Source organism: Macaca mulatta, chromosome 18 (genome assembly GCF_049350105.2).
Source record: "Macaca mulatta isolate MMU2019108-1 chromosome 18, T2T-MMU8v2.0, whole genome shotgun sequence".
NCBI classification, from domain to species: domain Eukaryota; kingdom Metazoa; phylum Chordata; class Mammalia; order Primates; family Cercopithecidae; genus Macaca; species Macaca mulatta.
The window spans coordinates 71,467,890-71,481,800 of NC_133423.1; positions in this window are offsets into that span (position 1 = coordinate 71,467,890).

The following is a 13,911-nucleotide window of genomic DNA, read 5'->3' on the forward strand; positions in this document are numbered from 1 at the left end:
ATAAATCTCTAAGGCAGAGGCAAAATGCTGACAGTCTCTTTGCTAAAACATAACAAGAGTCACCTTTGCTTCTGTTCCCAAAAAGTTCCTCATCTCCATCTGAGGCCACCTCAGCCTGGACCTTATTGTCCATATCACTATCAGCATTTTAGACAAAGCCATTCAACAAACCTCTAGGAAGTTCCAAACTTTCCCACATATTCCTATCTTCTTCTGAGCCCTCCAAACTGTTTCAACCTCTGCCCTTACCTGGTTCCAAAGTTGCTTCCACATTTTCCGGTATCTTTTCAGCAACACCCCACTTCTGGTACCAATTTACTGTATTAGTCCATTTTCACACTGCTGATAAAGACATACCTGAGACTAGGCAATTTACAAAAGAAAGACATTTAATGGACTTATAGTTCCACGTGGCTGGGGAGGCTTCCCAATCATGGTGGAGGGTGAAAGGAATGTCTCACATAGTGGCAGACAGGATAAAAGAGCTTGTGCAGGAAAACTCCCCTTTCTATAATCATCAGATCCCATGAGAGTCATTCACCATCTTGAGAACAGCACAGGAAAGACCTGCCCCCATAATTCAACTACCTCCCGTCAGGTCCCTCCCACACGTGTGGGAATTCAAAATGAGATTTGGGTGGGGGCAGAGCCAAATCACATCAGATGGGGTCTCACTCTCTTGCCCAGGCTGAAGTGCAGTGGTGCAATCTCAGTTCATCGCAAGCTCTGCCTCCTGGACTCAAGTGATCCTCCCACCTCAGTCTTCCTAGTAGCTGGGACCACAGGCACATGCCACCATGCCCAGCTAATTTTTTATATTTTTGGTAGAGATGGGTCTTGCCATGTTGCCTAGGCTGGTCTTGAACTCATGAGTCAAGCAATCTGCCCATCTTGGCCTCCAAAAGTGCTGGGGTTACAAGCAAATTGTTGCTAATTTAAAAAATGGAATACTTCAAATACAAATCTGATTTCCAATAACTGTTTCTCAACAGTAAGTTTAGTAACACAGGGCCAGAGGCCCGCACAGCAAGCAATACCCTGTCACTGTTTTCTGAGAGAGGATATGCTTTCTATTTCACCCAGTCCCTACCTGGACCACATATTTGTGTTACCTGTCTCATGTTTTAAGATCACCTGAATTTTCAGTCCTGACAAAAAAGGTAACAATTGGCAGATGATACACACAAATATCAAACTTCTATATGGCAAATAACTCCAGAAACAAACTTAAACTATAAATGTCACTGAGAAAAATACTTGAAACGAGAGAAAAAGGTTAAAATTCTAAAAATCCTGTAAATCAATGGATTTTTTTAAAGTAACCCTATAGAAAAAATGAGGTAAAGTTGATGAACAAGCAATTAATTTTAGAAATACAAATGATTTAGTGCTGCTTGCTTGTTTAGGTAAAAAATAATAATATTTTTTAAAATCCCCACAATGAGTAATGTGCCATTTAAAAGCCCCTTGAATAGTAATCTCTATTTTTATAGGCTTCAGATGTATTAATTATATGTCTAATACATTATTTTAGCGTTTAAAAGGTAAGTACAAGAAGATACATGATTACAAGCAGAATTTTTACAGTTGCTTCAGGTGTCATCCTGCTGCTGCCTATAGAACATTTTTAACCTCTTTTCCAATTTCTGATGGATTTATAGCCACTTTTTTAAAAAGCCTCGGGGTTTTACAGGTTCCACCTAATCATCAGCTTCACTTTGAAAGATCATCATTTCATATTGCAACTACATTTCACACAAAATCTCCACTTCAGGTCTCAAGTAGCTCCCTGTTAAACTGAACTTCTGCAGATGCGACTCCCTCGTGATACTGGCACTACTGCAGGCCATGTTTTTCTACTTTTAAGTAATACTGTTGGCATCTAAGCCATTCGTTTTAGAAAAATAATCCTTGTATGAATTTTCTGTATTTATTAAAACAGTGCCAGCCTCAACCTTAATAATTATAGTGATTATCTCAACTTTATATATGTAGAACAAATCAAGACTTTATCAATGTGGTTGAGAATTTTTAGGGTCTGCAAAACCACCTTAATACAGTTTTGTTTCAGAACCATTACAGCATGGGTCTGGAAGGCTAGATTAGGCTGTGGTATCACTCCCTCAAATCTCAGCCGCTTAAAAAAACAAAGGTTTATTTCTCCCTCATACTATGTGTCCATTATAGGTCAGCTGCAACTTTGATTTGTGTCCTATTCACTCTGGGACGTAGGGTAATGAAGTAGCCTCTCTTTCAAATATTGCCAATCATCATGGCAAAGGATAAAAGGACATGGTGACCCATGAGCTAGTTCTCAACACTTCCGCCCAGATATGGCACCTAGCACTGCCAATTTGCATTTCATGGTCATAGCAAGTCATAATGTGTCCTGAGTTGGTGGGTTCTTGGTCTCGCTGACTTCCAGAATAAAGCCGCAGACCCTTGTGGTGAGTGTTACAGTTCTTAAAGATGGTAGTCTGAACTTTGTTCCTTCAGATGTTCAGATGTGTCCACAGTTTCTTCCTTCTGGTGGGTTCGTGGTCTCGTTGACTTCAGGAGTGAAGCTGCAGACCTTTGCTGAGTGTTACAGCTCTTAAAGGTGGCGCCTCTGGAGTTGTTCATTCTTCCCCGTGGGTTCGTGGTCTCGCTGGCTTCAGGAGTGAAGCTGCAGACCTTCACGGTGTTACAGCTCATAAAGGCAATGTGGACCCAAACAGTGAGCAGCACCAAGACTTACTGCAAAGAGCGAAAGAACAAAGCTTCCACAGTGTGGAAAAGGACCAAAGCAGTTTGCCACTGCTGGCTCGGGCAGCCTGCTTTTATTCCCTTATCTGACCCCACCCACATCCTTCTGATTGGTCCATTTTACAGAGAGCTGAATAGTCTATTTTACAGAGAGCTGATTGGTCCATTTTACAGAGAGCTTACTGGTCCCTTTACAATCCTTGAGCTAGACACAGAGTGCTAGAAGGAGAATTTCCCCAAGTCCCCTCTAGGTTAGCTGGATACACAGTACCAACTGGTGTATTTACAAACCTTGAGCTAAAAGCAGAGTGCTGATTGGTGCGTTTACAATCCTTGAGCTAGACACAAAGTGCTGATTGGTGTATTTACAATCCCTTAGCTAGACATAAAGGTTTTCCAAGTCCCACTATCAGGAGCCCAGCTGGCGCCACCTAGTGGATCCTGCACTGGGGCTGCAGGCGGAGCTGCCGGCTAGTCCCGAGCTGTGCCTGCACTCCTCTGCCCTTGGGCGATGAATGAGACCTGGCGCCACGGAGCAGGGGGCGGCGCCCGTCGCGGAGGCTCAGGCGGCGTGGGAGCCCACCACCGTGGAGGGGGGACTCGGACATGGCGGGCTGCAGGTCCTGAGCCCTGCCCCACGGGGAGGCAGCTGAGGCCCAGCGAGAATTCGAGCGCAGTGCAAGCCGTCCGGCAGTGTTGGGGGACCTGGTGCAACCTCCGCAGCTGCCGGCCCGGGTGCTAAGCCCCTCACTGCACTGGGCCGGCGGCGCCGGCCGGCTGCTCCATGTGCGGGGCCAGCCAAGCCCTCACCCGCACCCGCCAGAACTCGCGGACTGCGCCGCGAGTGCCGCGCACAGCCCGGTTCCCACCCGCGCCTCAGCCTCCACACCTCCCCACAAGCAGAGGGAGGCGGCTCAGGCCTCGGCCAGCCCAGAGAGGGGCTCCCACAGTGCCATGGCGGGCTGAAGGGCTCCTCAAGCGCCGCCGGGTGGACGCCCGAGGCCAAGGAGGCCCCGAGAGCGAGGGCTGCTAGCATGTTGTCACCTCTCAATAAGGCCAAGTCTGCAATCAAGGAGGTGAGAATACATAATCCTACCATATGGAAGTGCAGAAAATACAGGGGAACAATAATGTATTCTTACAGAATTATTTTCTTTTTCTTTGACTAATAAATCAATGTTTTTATACACGGGCACCAAAAATTAATACCTGTGTTTGCTGGGAAAAAAGAGGTTTGATTTTTCTTCTCTGTGTCCTCCCATTTAATTTTTTTTCCATTTCATCCTCCAAGCTATATTTCTAAGAGCCACAGAATTAATTTTAATGCTGGTAGTGACCTTAGAGATAGTCCAACTCAAGTTACTTACTCTTCAAGTAAGGATATCAATACTAGAGAGGAAGATGCTCATGTTTTAAACTGTGATTAGCTGGGTCTGCTGGCAAACATCTATAGTCGCTACTCAGGAGGCTGAGGCAGGAACGCTGCTTGAACCCAGGAGTTTGAGTGCAGCCCAGGCATCATCTCTAAATAAATAAAGTTGCAACAGAACAAAACAGACTAAAACCCAGGTCTCTCAATTTATAATTGAATGCTTCTGCAACATATAGCTTTGTTTCCAAAACTAAGTTATTAAAATAATGTGCCTTTTAATAAATAAGAGTGTATGTTATCATTCAGTACCTAAAACATAATTACAGAAAACATTTAAATATGTATGGAAAACCATAAAAATAGGACTCATGTTAGAAAATCATTTTCACAATATGCACTTTTTTGCATGAGGAATCTTTTGGTTGCAAATGGAAAACCCAACACACACTGGCTAAAGAAGAAACTTATTGACTCATGAAATTTGTTTAATTCAAAGTGCAGGGAAAAAGCTAGCTTTGAGCATGAGTCCAGTAGCTCCAATGAAGCTGCTAGCATCTTTGTACCTCTAGCCCACTTTTCTCCTTTGGGTTGGCCTCCTTCTCACAGTCTCCTCATCCTACTGCAGTGCCAGGTCTACATTCTAGAAGTGTGGCAATCTCAGCACAAAGAGCATCTCTGCTGCCTACTTATTCCAGGGGCCAGGGAAATCCTCCCATTAAAAGAGTCATATGTCTCTGGTTGAACCAATCACTACAGGCAGAGGGAAGCCGTGTTCTGATTGGTCACACCAGACCCACACAAACCGCCGGCACTGAAAGAGGAGGAAGGATTGGTTTGCAAACAGGCTGCTGTTTCCGGGAAAAAAAAGAAGAGGCAAAAGCAACAAATTTTTTTTTTTTTTTTTTTTTTTTGAGACGAGTCTCGCTCTGTCGCCCCGGCTGGAGTGCAGTGGCGCCATCTCCGCTCACTGCAAGCTCCGCCTCCCGGGTTTACGCCATTCTCCTGCCTCAGCCTCTCAAGTAGCTGGTACTACAGGTGCCGCCACCACGCCCGGCTAATTTTTTGTGTTTTCTGTAGAGACGGGTTTCACCGTGTTAGCCAGGATGGTCTCGATTTCCTGACCTCGTGATCCGCCTGCCTCGGCGTCCCAAAGTGCTGGGATTACAAGCGTGAGCCACCGCGCCCGGCCACAAATTTTTCTTATAGCTGCTGGTTGCTCTGATTCATTACAGGCAAAACCAAGAAACTATGGCAAATTCTACGGTTAATGAAACTATCTGATAAAAACAAAAAAGATTTGACAAATAGGTGTTTAGTGGAAAATAAAGTCTAGGAATGGCTAATGTAAGAAATATGGCCGGGCGCGGTGGCTCAAGCCTGTAATCCCAGCACTTTGGGAGGCCGAGACGGGCGGATCACGAGGTCAGGAGATCGAGACCATCCTGGCTAACACGGTGAAACCCCGTCTCTACTAAAAAATACAAAAAACTAGCCGGGCGAGGTGGCGGGCGCCTGTAGTCCCAGCTACTCGGGAGGCTGAGGCAGGAGAATGGTCTAAACCCGGGAGGCGGAGCTTGCAGTGAGCTGAGATCCGGCCACTGCACCCCAGCCTGGGCGACAGAGCAAGACTCTGTCTCAAAAAAAAAAAAAGAAATATTAGGCTAAACATGATGAGCTTTTCTGTGGAATCAAAAAATCTGAATGTGGCCGGGCGATGTGGCTCATGCTTGTAATCCCGGCACTTTGGGAGGCCGAGGCGGGTGGATCATCTGAGCTCTGGCGTTCGAGACTAGCCTGGGCAACACGGTGAAACCCGGTCTCTACTAAAAACAAATGTTAGCCGGGTGTGGTGGTGCGTGCCTGTAATCCCAGCTACTCCGGAGGCTGAAGCAGGAAAATCGCTTGAACCCAGGAGGCGGAGGTTGAATTGAGCCGAGATCACGCCACTGCACTCCGGCCTAGGTGAGACAGTGAGGCTCACAACAGAGAGAGAGAGAGAGAGAGAAGGAGAAAAAGAGAGAGAGAGAGAGAGAGAGAGAGATCTGAATGTGAGGATCAAAAGTAAATTGAACTTCTGACTTTAAGTGATCTGCCTGCCTCAGCCTCCCAAAGTGCTGGGATTACAGGCATGAGCCACTGTGCCCGGCCAAATTGGGAATGATAAAATGTATGTGATTGAAAAACAGTCTGTTGTTTGGGGGGTGTCCACGTCTTTTCCCGCTGTTTCCCTCCCACACACCCTGCTCACCACCAATCTTTGTTAAAATGTGTGTAGGTTTCTAGGAGAAGAGCAATTCTCATCTTGTTTCTATGGTTCCCAGGTGAGTTGCTAGTAGGAAAACAAGAACACTGTTATTTTTGACAGAGCATGTTGTGATGCTAAGAAACGACTTGACTGCACAGGAGCAGATTTTAAACCAATATTTCCATTGCTGCCACCTAGTTGTCCACTTTAATTTTCTGCTTCAGTGTTTTAAATCTTGCTCCAAAGCACATGATATAGAAATTATTGCTTATCTCATTATTTATTTAAGAAAATAAAATGAAATTTTATATATATATACATATATATATATAAATTTTTTTTTTGAGACGGAGTCTTGCTCTATTGCCCAGGCTGGAGTGCAGTGGTATGATCTCACTACAACCTCTGCCTCCCAGGTTCAAGAAATTATCCTGCCTCAGCCTCCTGAGTAGCTGGGATTACAGGCATGTGCCACCACTCCAGACTAATTTTGTATTTTTAGTAGAGACGGGGTTTCTCCACATTGGTCAGGCGGGTCTCAAACTCCCAACCTCAGGTGATCCACCAGCCTCGGCCCCCTAAAATGCTGGGATTACAGGCATGAGCCACCATGCCGGCTATTGATAACTCTTTCGACCAATTGGCAATCAGAATTTTAAAATCTACCTATGATCTGGAAGGCTCTCCCCGCCACTCCGAGTTGCCCTGCCCTTCCTCCCTTCCAGATCGAACCAGTGTACATCCTACATGTATTAACTGATGTATTATGTCTCCCTAAAATGTATAAAAGCAAGCTGTACCCCGACCACCTTGGGCACATGTCATCAGGACCTCCTGAGGCTGTGTCTTGGGATTGTCCTTACCCTTAGCAAAATAAACTTTCTAAATTGATTGGGACCTGTCTCAGATACCTTTGGTTCACAACAGGGAGCCTAACAATGGGGAGATCATCATACAGTCTCACTTGAACTCTGCCCTGCCATTAAGCTTTCCTGATCATTACTAAGTCTAGGACCATCAGATGCTGTGCACCTCCTGATCCAATGAAATGTGAAGCACACAGCATCATTCTTGGAGTATTTCTGTAAAACAAAAGCTTAGCTAGAATGTAATCAAGTCGCTACAGCTAATTTCTCTTACAAGAAATGTAGGGGAAAGCAAGGTAAATGGTGCCACAAAGCAGCAAAACAACAACTCCAGAATATGGGACATTTCAAATTATGGAATGGCTTACCTGGCTTTTCTAAAAGTCAATGGCATGAAAATAACGTAGTGGGGTGAAAGAAAGGCAGCAGCAGCTGGGTGCGATGGCTCACGCCTGTAATCCTGGCACTTTGGGAGGCCGAGGTGGGCCGATCACTTGAGGCCAGGAGTTCGAGACCAGCCTGGGCAACATGGCAAAACCCTATCTCTACTAAAAATAAAAATTTTTTAAAAATTAGCTGGGCGTGGTGGTGTGAGCCTGTAATCCCAGCTATTCCAGAAGCTGAGGCAGGAGAATCGCTTGAACCTGGGAGGTGAAGGTTGCAGTGAACCAAGATCACTCCATTGCACTCCAGCTTGGGTAACAGAGCACGAGTCTGTCCAAAAAAAAAAAGAGAGGCAGCAGCTTTATTTCAAAAGGAACTTAGGGCATAACAAATGTAATCTATGGATCTCATTTGGATCCTAACTCTAACAAAAAAACTATAATCAACAAATAAAAACAAACAAGAAAACCAGCAAAAACCCCACCATTTTAAAAACAACAGGGGAAGTTGACTATGGTCTACAAAATAGATAATACCAAGAAAATATTGTTAACTTTGTTAGGTAAGATAATATTATAGCTATCTAAGAAAATAATTCATACACTTTTAGGGATGGTTAATTGAGGTTCTTAAGCAAAGAAAAAGAGGGAAAGAATAGATGAGACAAATAGGCAAAACTTGAATTTTGTTAAATATTGATACGGGAATACAGAGGTTCATTGTACTATTCATTATGCAACTGTCATAATGATTTTATTCTAGGTGAATTTTCTTTTATGTAAAAGTCTGTAAAAGATGAAAATTAGGCTGGGGAATTATGTTTAAAATTTACAAAAATTAAAAACCATAACTCTAAATGCAAGGCATGATCTTGGACTGAATCCTGGACTAGAAAAAAAATTGCTATAAAGGACATTTTTGCAAAATGTCCCTTGAGTAAAGTCTATAGATTAGGTAATAGTATTATTGTATTAATGGTGAATGTCCTGATTTTGGTAGTTGTCCTATGGTTATACAAGTGAATGTTCTTGATCTTAAGGAATAACAGTGATTTATTTAGAGCTAAATATACATCATATCTGCAACTTACTCTCAAACAATTAAGAAAAATATCATGAGTGTCTATATACAGATTTATATCTATATATATCTGTAACTATATATATATCAACTATGGTGAAATGTTAGTGAAGGGTAAACAAGAGTTCCTTGTATTACTCTTGCAAACTTACTGTAATTTTGAAATTACTTCAAATAATAAGTTAAAAAATAGTAATGACAAAAATATTAGTTTGAAGGGATCATAGTCTCTTCAAAACACCGATAAATTATGAAAAGAAAACAAAAATATTACACATGACAGGACAATTATGAAAAAGAACCAATAAGCAATCTTGGAAGTGTAAAATAATCATTAAAATAGAAAACAATAGATGGGAAAACCGGTTGACTGGACAGAGACAGAATTAATGATTTGGAAGAAAGTACTGAGAATTCAAACATAATTTACCATAGAGATAAAGAGATAAAAGAGTATGAGAGACCAGGTAAGACAAATGAAGGATGTAGAATCTTCAACAGGCCAGGCGAGGTGGCTCATGCCTATAATCCCAGCGCTTTGGGAGGCCAAGGCGGGCAGATTGTTAAGTCCAGGAGTTTGAGACCAGCCTGGGCAACATGGTGAAATCCCGCCTCTATAAAAAATACAAAAAATTAGCCAGGCATGGTGGCGCATATCTATAATCCCAACTACTTGGGAGGCTGAAGTGGGAGGATCACCTGAGTCTGGGAGGTTGAGGCTGCAGTGAGCAGAGAATTGCATCACTGCACTCCAGCCTGGGTGACACAGTGAGACCCTGTCTCAAAAAAAACAAAAAACAAAAAAAAAAAAGAAGAAAGAAAAGAGAAGCTTCAATAAAAGCCCAATTGTAAGATGACAGCAAGAATACAAAATTTAGTTAATTTTTAAAAATATGAATTATAAGAGAAAATTTTGGCGGGGTATGGTGGCTCATGCCTGTAATCCCAGCACTTTGGGAGGCTGAGGCAGGAGGACTGCTTGAGCTCAGGAGTTCCAGACCAGTCTGGACAACATGGTGGAACCCTGTCTCTACTAAATAAATAAATAATAAAAAAATTTTTATTAAAAAAAAAATGGTAGTTCCAAAACAGAGAATAAGCAACATCCAAAAACCTAAGTCTCAGCTCAAAAGTTTACTCCTAGTACTGAGATGGATAAATTAAATACACAGCTGAACACACTACATGAAACTGCATAATATTAAGAACAAAGAACAAAGAGAAAATTCTAAGAGTTGTTAGAGAAAGAAGACCTTATCTACAAGGTAACAACAAATTAAACTTAACAAAAAAGTTTCATCAGCAACAGTAAATGACAGAAGACAATGAAGTATCTTCAAAGTGCTCAGGAAAATTACTGCCAATCTATTAATCTCTACTCAGTTAACCGATCATCAAGAACAAGATTAAAATATATTTGTAGACATACATAGAATAAGTGAGGCTATCTAGTACTTATACAAGAGACTGCATCACCTACCTGTCCTGACTGAAAGTACTGTTAATATAGCTAATGTTAATAATGTGAAATAATGTGAACAATGTGAAATAATGTGAAATAATGTTAATACTGTGAAAGAATTCGTTCCTCTCAGCAGCAACATCTTCAGCAGGACTCATTGCCAGAAATCACTACTGTTCCCCAACCCTCTGGGGCTTCCATCATTTTTGTCCATTTCTTCTTAATTCTTTTGTTTGTTTGTTTGTTTGTTTGTTTTTGAGATGGAGTCTCGCTCTGTCGCCCAGGCTGGAGTGCAGTGGCGCGATCTCGGCTCACTGCAAGCTCCATCTCCTGGGTTCACGCCATTTTCCTGCCTCAGCCTCCCGAGTAGCTGGGATTACAGGCGCCTGCCACTGCGCCCGGCTAATTTTTTGTATTTTTAGTAGAGACGGGGTTTCAATTTCACCATGGTCTCGATCTCCTGACCTCGTGATCCGCCTGCCTTGGCCTCCTAAAGTGCTAGGATTACAGGTGTGAGCCACCGTGACCGGCCTCTTCTTAATTCTATAATATTCTTAGTTTCTGTTGTTGAAAATATTTCACTATATAAGTAATGGTATAGCTGAAAGACATTGGAAGTGAAGGAGATAAAAAGGGAAGGGAAGGCTAAAAATTCTAATTTTCTTATCTTACCTAATAGCAGTCAGGAAACACTCTAAGATCAATGGAACAAGAAATGGATAGTTAAAAAATGTGCAGTGAGGCCGGGCACGGTGGCTCACTCCTGTAATCACAGCATTGTAGGAGGCCGAGGCGCACGGACCACGAGGTCAGGAGATAGAGACCATCCTGGCTAACACAGTGAAACCCCTTCTCTACTGAAAAAAAAAAAAAAAAATAGCTGGGTGTGGTGGTGGACTCCTATAGTCCCAGGTTCTCAGGAGGCTGAAGTGAAAGGATCACCCGAGCCCAGAAGCTCAAGGCTGTAGTGAACTGTGATCACACTGGGTGAGAAAATGAGACCCTGTCTCAAAAAAAAAAAAAAAAAAGAAAAAGAAAAAGAAAACAAAAAAGTAAAAGTAACCAATAAAATAACTAAAACCTAATTATTGAAAAGTGGGAGCCAGGCATGGTTGCTCATACCTATAATTCTAGCACTTCGGAAGGTTGAGACAGGCAGATCATTTGGATTAGGAGTTCAAGACCAGCCTGGGCAACATATTGAGACCCCCCCCCTACAAAAAGTGAAATTAAAAAATTAGCTGGGCATGATGACACGTGCCTGAGGTCCCAGCTACTTGGGAGGCTGAGGTAGGAGGATCACTTAAGCCCAGGAGTTAAGGCTGTGGTGATCCATGATCCAGCCACTGCATTCCAGCCTAGGTGACAGAGTGAGACCCTGTCTCTAACAAATAAAATAAAATTGAGAAGAGGGAGGAAGAAGGGGAGGCGAAATATAGCATAACTGACCCACATCCTTATTGTGTACACTGGGGTTCAACAGATATTGCTTACACTTGATAAATTAAATAGAGTTATAAGCATATTACTATTATGAATTTTTTTTTTTTTTTTTTTTTTTGAGATGGAGTCTTGTTCTGTCACCCAGGCTGGACTGCAGTGGCGCCATCTCGGCTCACTGCAAGCTCCCCCGCCCGGATTCACGCCATTCTCCTGCCTCAGTCTCCCGAGTAGCTGGGACTACAGGCGCCCGCCACCACACCCGGCTAATTTTTTGTATTTTTAGTAGAGACGGGGTTTCTCCATGTTAACCAGGATGGTCTCGATCTCCTGACCTTGTGATCCACCTGTCTCGGCCTCCCAAAGTGCTGGGATTACAGGTGTGAGCCACCGCGCCCGGCCCAAGCATATTATTTAGAATTATAGAGGTGATCATCAGGAGACCTAAAATGAGAAAGAGTTAAAGTCAGTTGCCGGTGAGCAGTGAGATTGTAGGTGGAATGAGACAGGAGAGCTTTGTTTTTCTTTAAATGTTTTCCTGTTATGTTTGAATTGTAAAATTGTATGGGCATTACTTTACTAATTTTTAAAAAGTAGATAACATAAGGGAGGCATAATGCCTTAACTCATGGGGAGCCCTATGTAAGGCTTTTTGACCCAGGTTAGGGCTTTGCTTTGGAATAAGAGATCATCTGCAACAGTCGAGTACACGGACTTTTTTTTTTTTTTTTTTTTGAGAAAGAGTCTTGCTTTGTCACCTAGGCTGGAGTGCAGTAGCAGAGTCTCAGTTCACTGCAACCTCCGCCTCCCGGGTTCAAGCGATTCTCCTGCCTCAGCCTCCCGAGTAGCTGCGACTACAGGCGTGCGCCACGATGCTGGCTAATTTTTGTATTTTTAGTAGAGATGGGTTTCACCAAGTTGGCCAGGCTGGTCTGGAACTCCTGACCTCAAGTGATCCACCTGCCTTGGCCTCCCAAAGTACTGGGATTGCAAGCACGAGCCACCTCACCTGGCCTACACAGACATTTCAACATTATTTTTCTTCTTTGTGATGAATAGTAATTTTAAGAAGATAGAAAACCCCACCTAATTGAGACTAGTATTTTAACCCTGGCACTCAGGCTGTCTGTAATCTCGTCCCATATTGCCAGCCACCTTATCTATTGCCACAGCCCCACATAGAGGTCCTCCATTCTGCTCTAGTCTCCCTCCTACCACCACATGCATAGTTGTTATATATTTTAATAATTTTTTCTACTTTTCTACTTTTTTTCTTTTTTTTTTGAGACAGGGTCTTGCTCTGTCACCCAGGCTGGTGGGCAGTGGCACGATCTTGGCTCACTGCAACCTCTGCCTCCCGGGCTCAGGCAATTCTCCCACCTCAGCCCCCAGCTAGCTGGGACCATAGGCGTGTGCCACCATGCCCAGCTAATTTTTGTATTTTTTGTAGAGACGTGGTTTCACCATGTTGCCCAGGCTGGTTTTGAAGTCCTGGGCTCCAGTGATCCTCCTGCCTCAGCCTCCAAAAGCGCTGGGATTATAGGTGTGAGCCACCGCACTCAGCAATTGTTTTCTACATTTTCTGATAGACTGTGAACTCCTGGAATGCAGGGTCCCTAAGTAGACAGTCAATAAATAATTGTTGAATTGATGAATTTGATTGCTTTGGGATTTTGCTTTTTTTTTGAGACAGCGCCTTACTCTGTCACCCAGGCTGGAGTGCAGTGGTGCAATCACGACCCACTACAGCTTCGACCTCCTGGGCTTCATTAGTCCTCCCACTTCAGCCTCCAGAGTAGCTGCAACTACAGGTGTGCACCATCAAGCACAGTTAATTTTTTATTTTTTCTAAAGACGGGGCTTTGCTATGTTGGCCAGGCTTGTATCATGCTTCTGGGCTCAATTGATCCTTCCACCTCAGCCTCTCAAAGTGCTAGGATTACAGGTGTGAGCCACTTTCTCCTTCTCCTCCTCCTCCTTCTTCTTCTTTTATTTTATTTATTTATTTATTGTTTTGAGAGTCTTGCTTTGTTGCCAGGCTGGAGTGCAGTGGTGCGATCTTGTCTCACTGCAACCTCTGTCTCCTGGGCTCAAGCAATTCTCTCACGACAGCCTCCTGAGTAGCTGAGACTACAGAAACCCACCACTACACTCAGCTAATTTTTTGTATTTTTGTAGAGATAGAGTTTTGTCATGTTGCCCAGGCTGGTCTCCAACTCCTGAGTTCAAGCAATTCACCTGTCTTGGCCTCCCAAAGTGCTGAGATTACAGGCATGAACCACTGTGCCCAGCCAGGTTTTGCTGTTTCTATATTTCT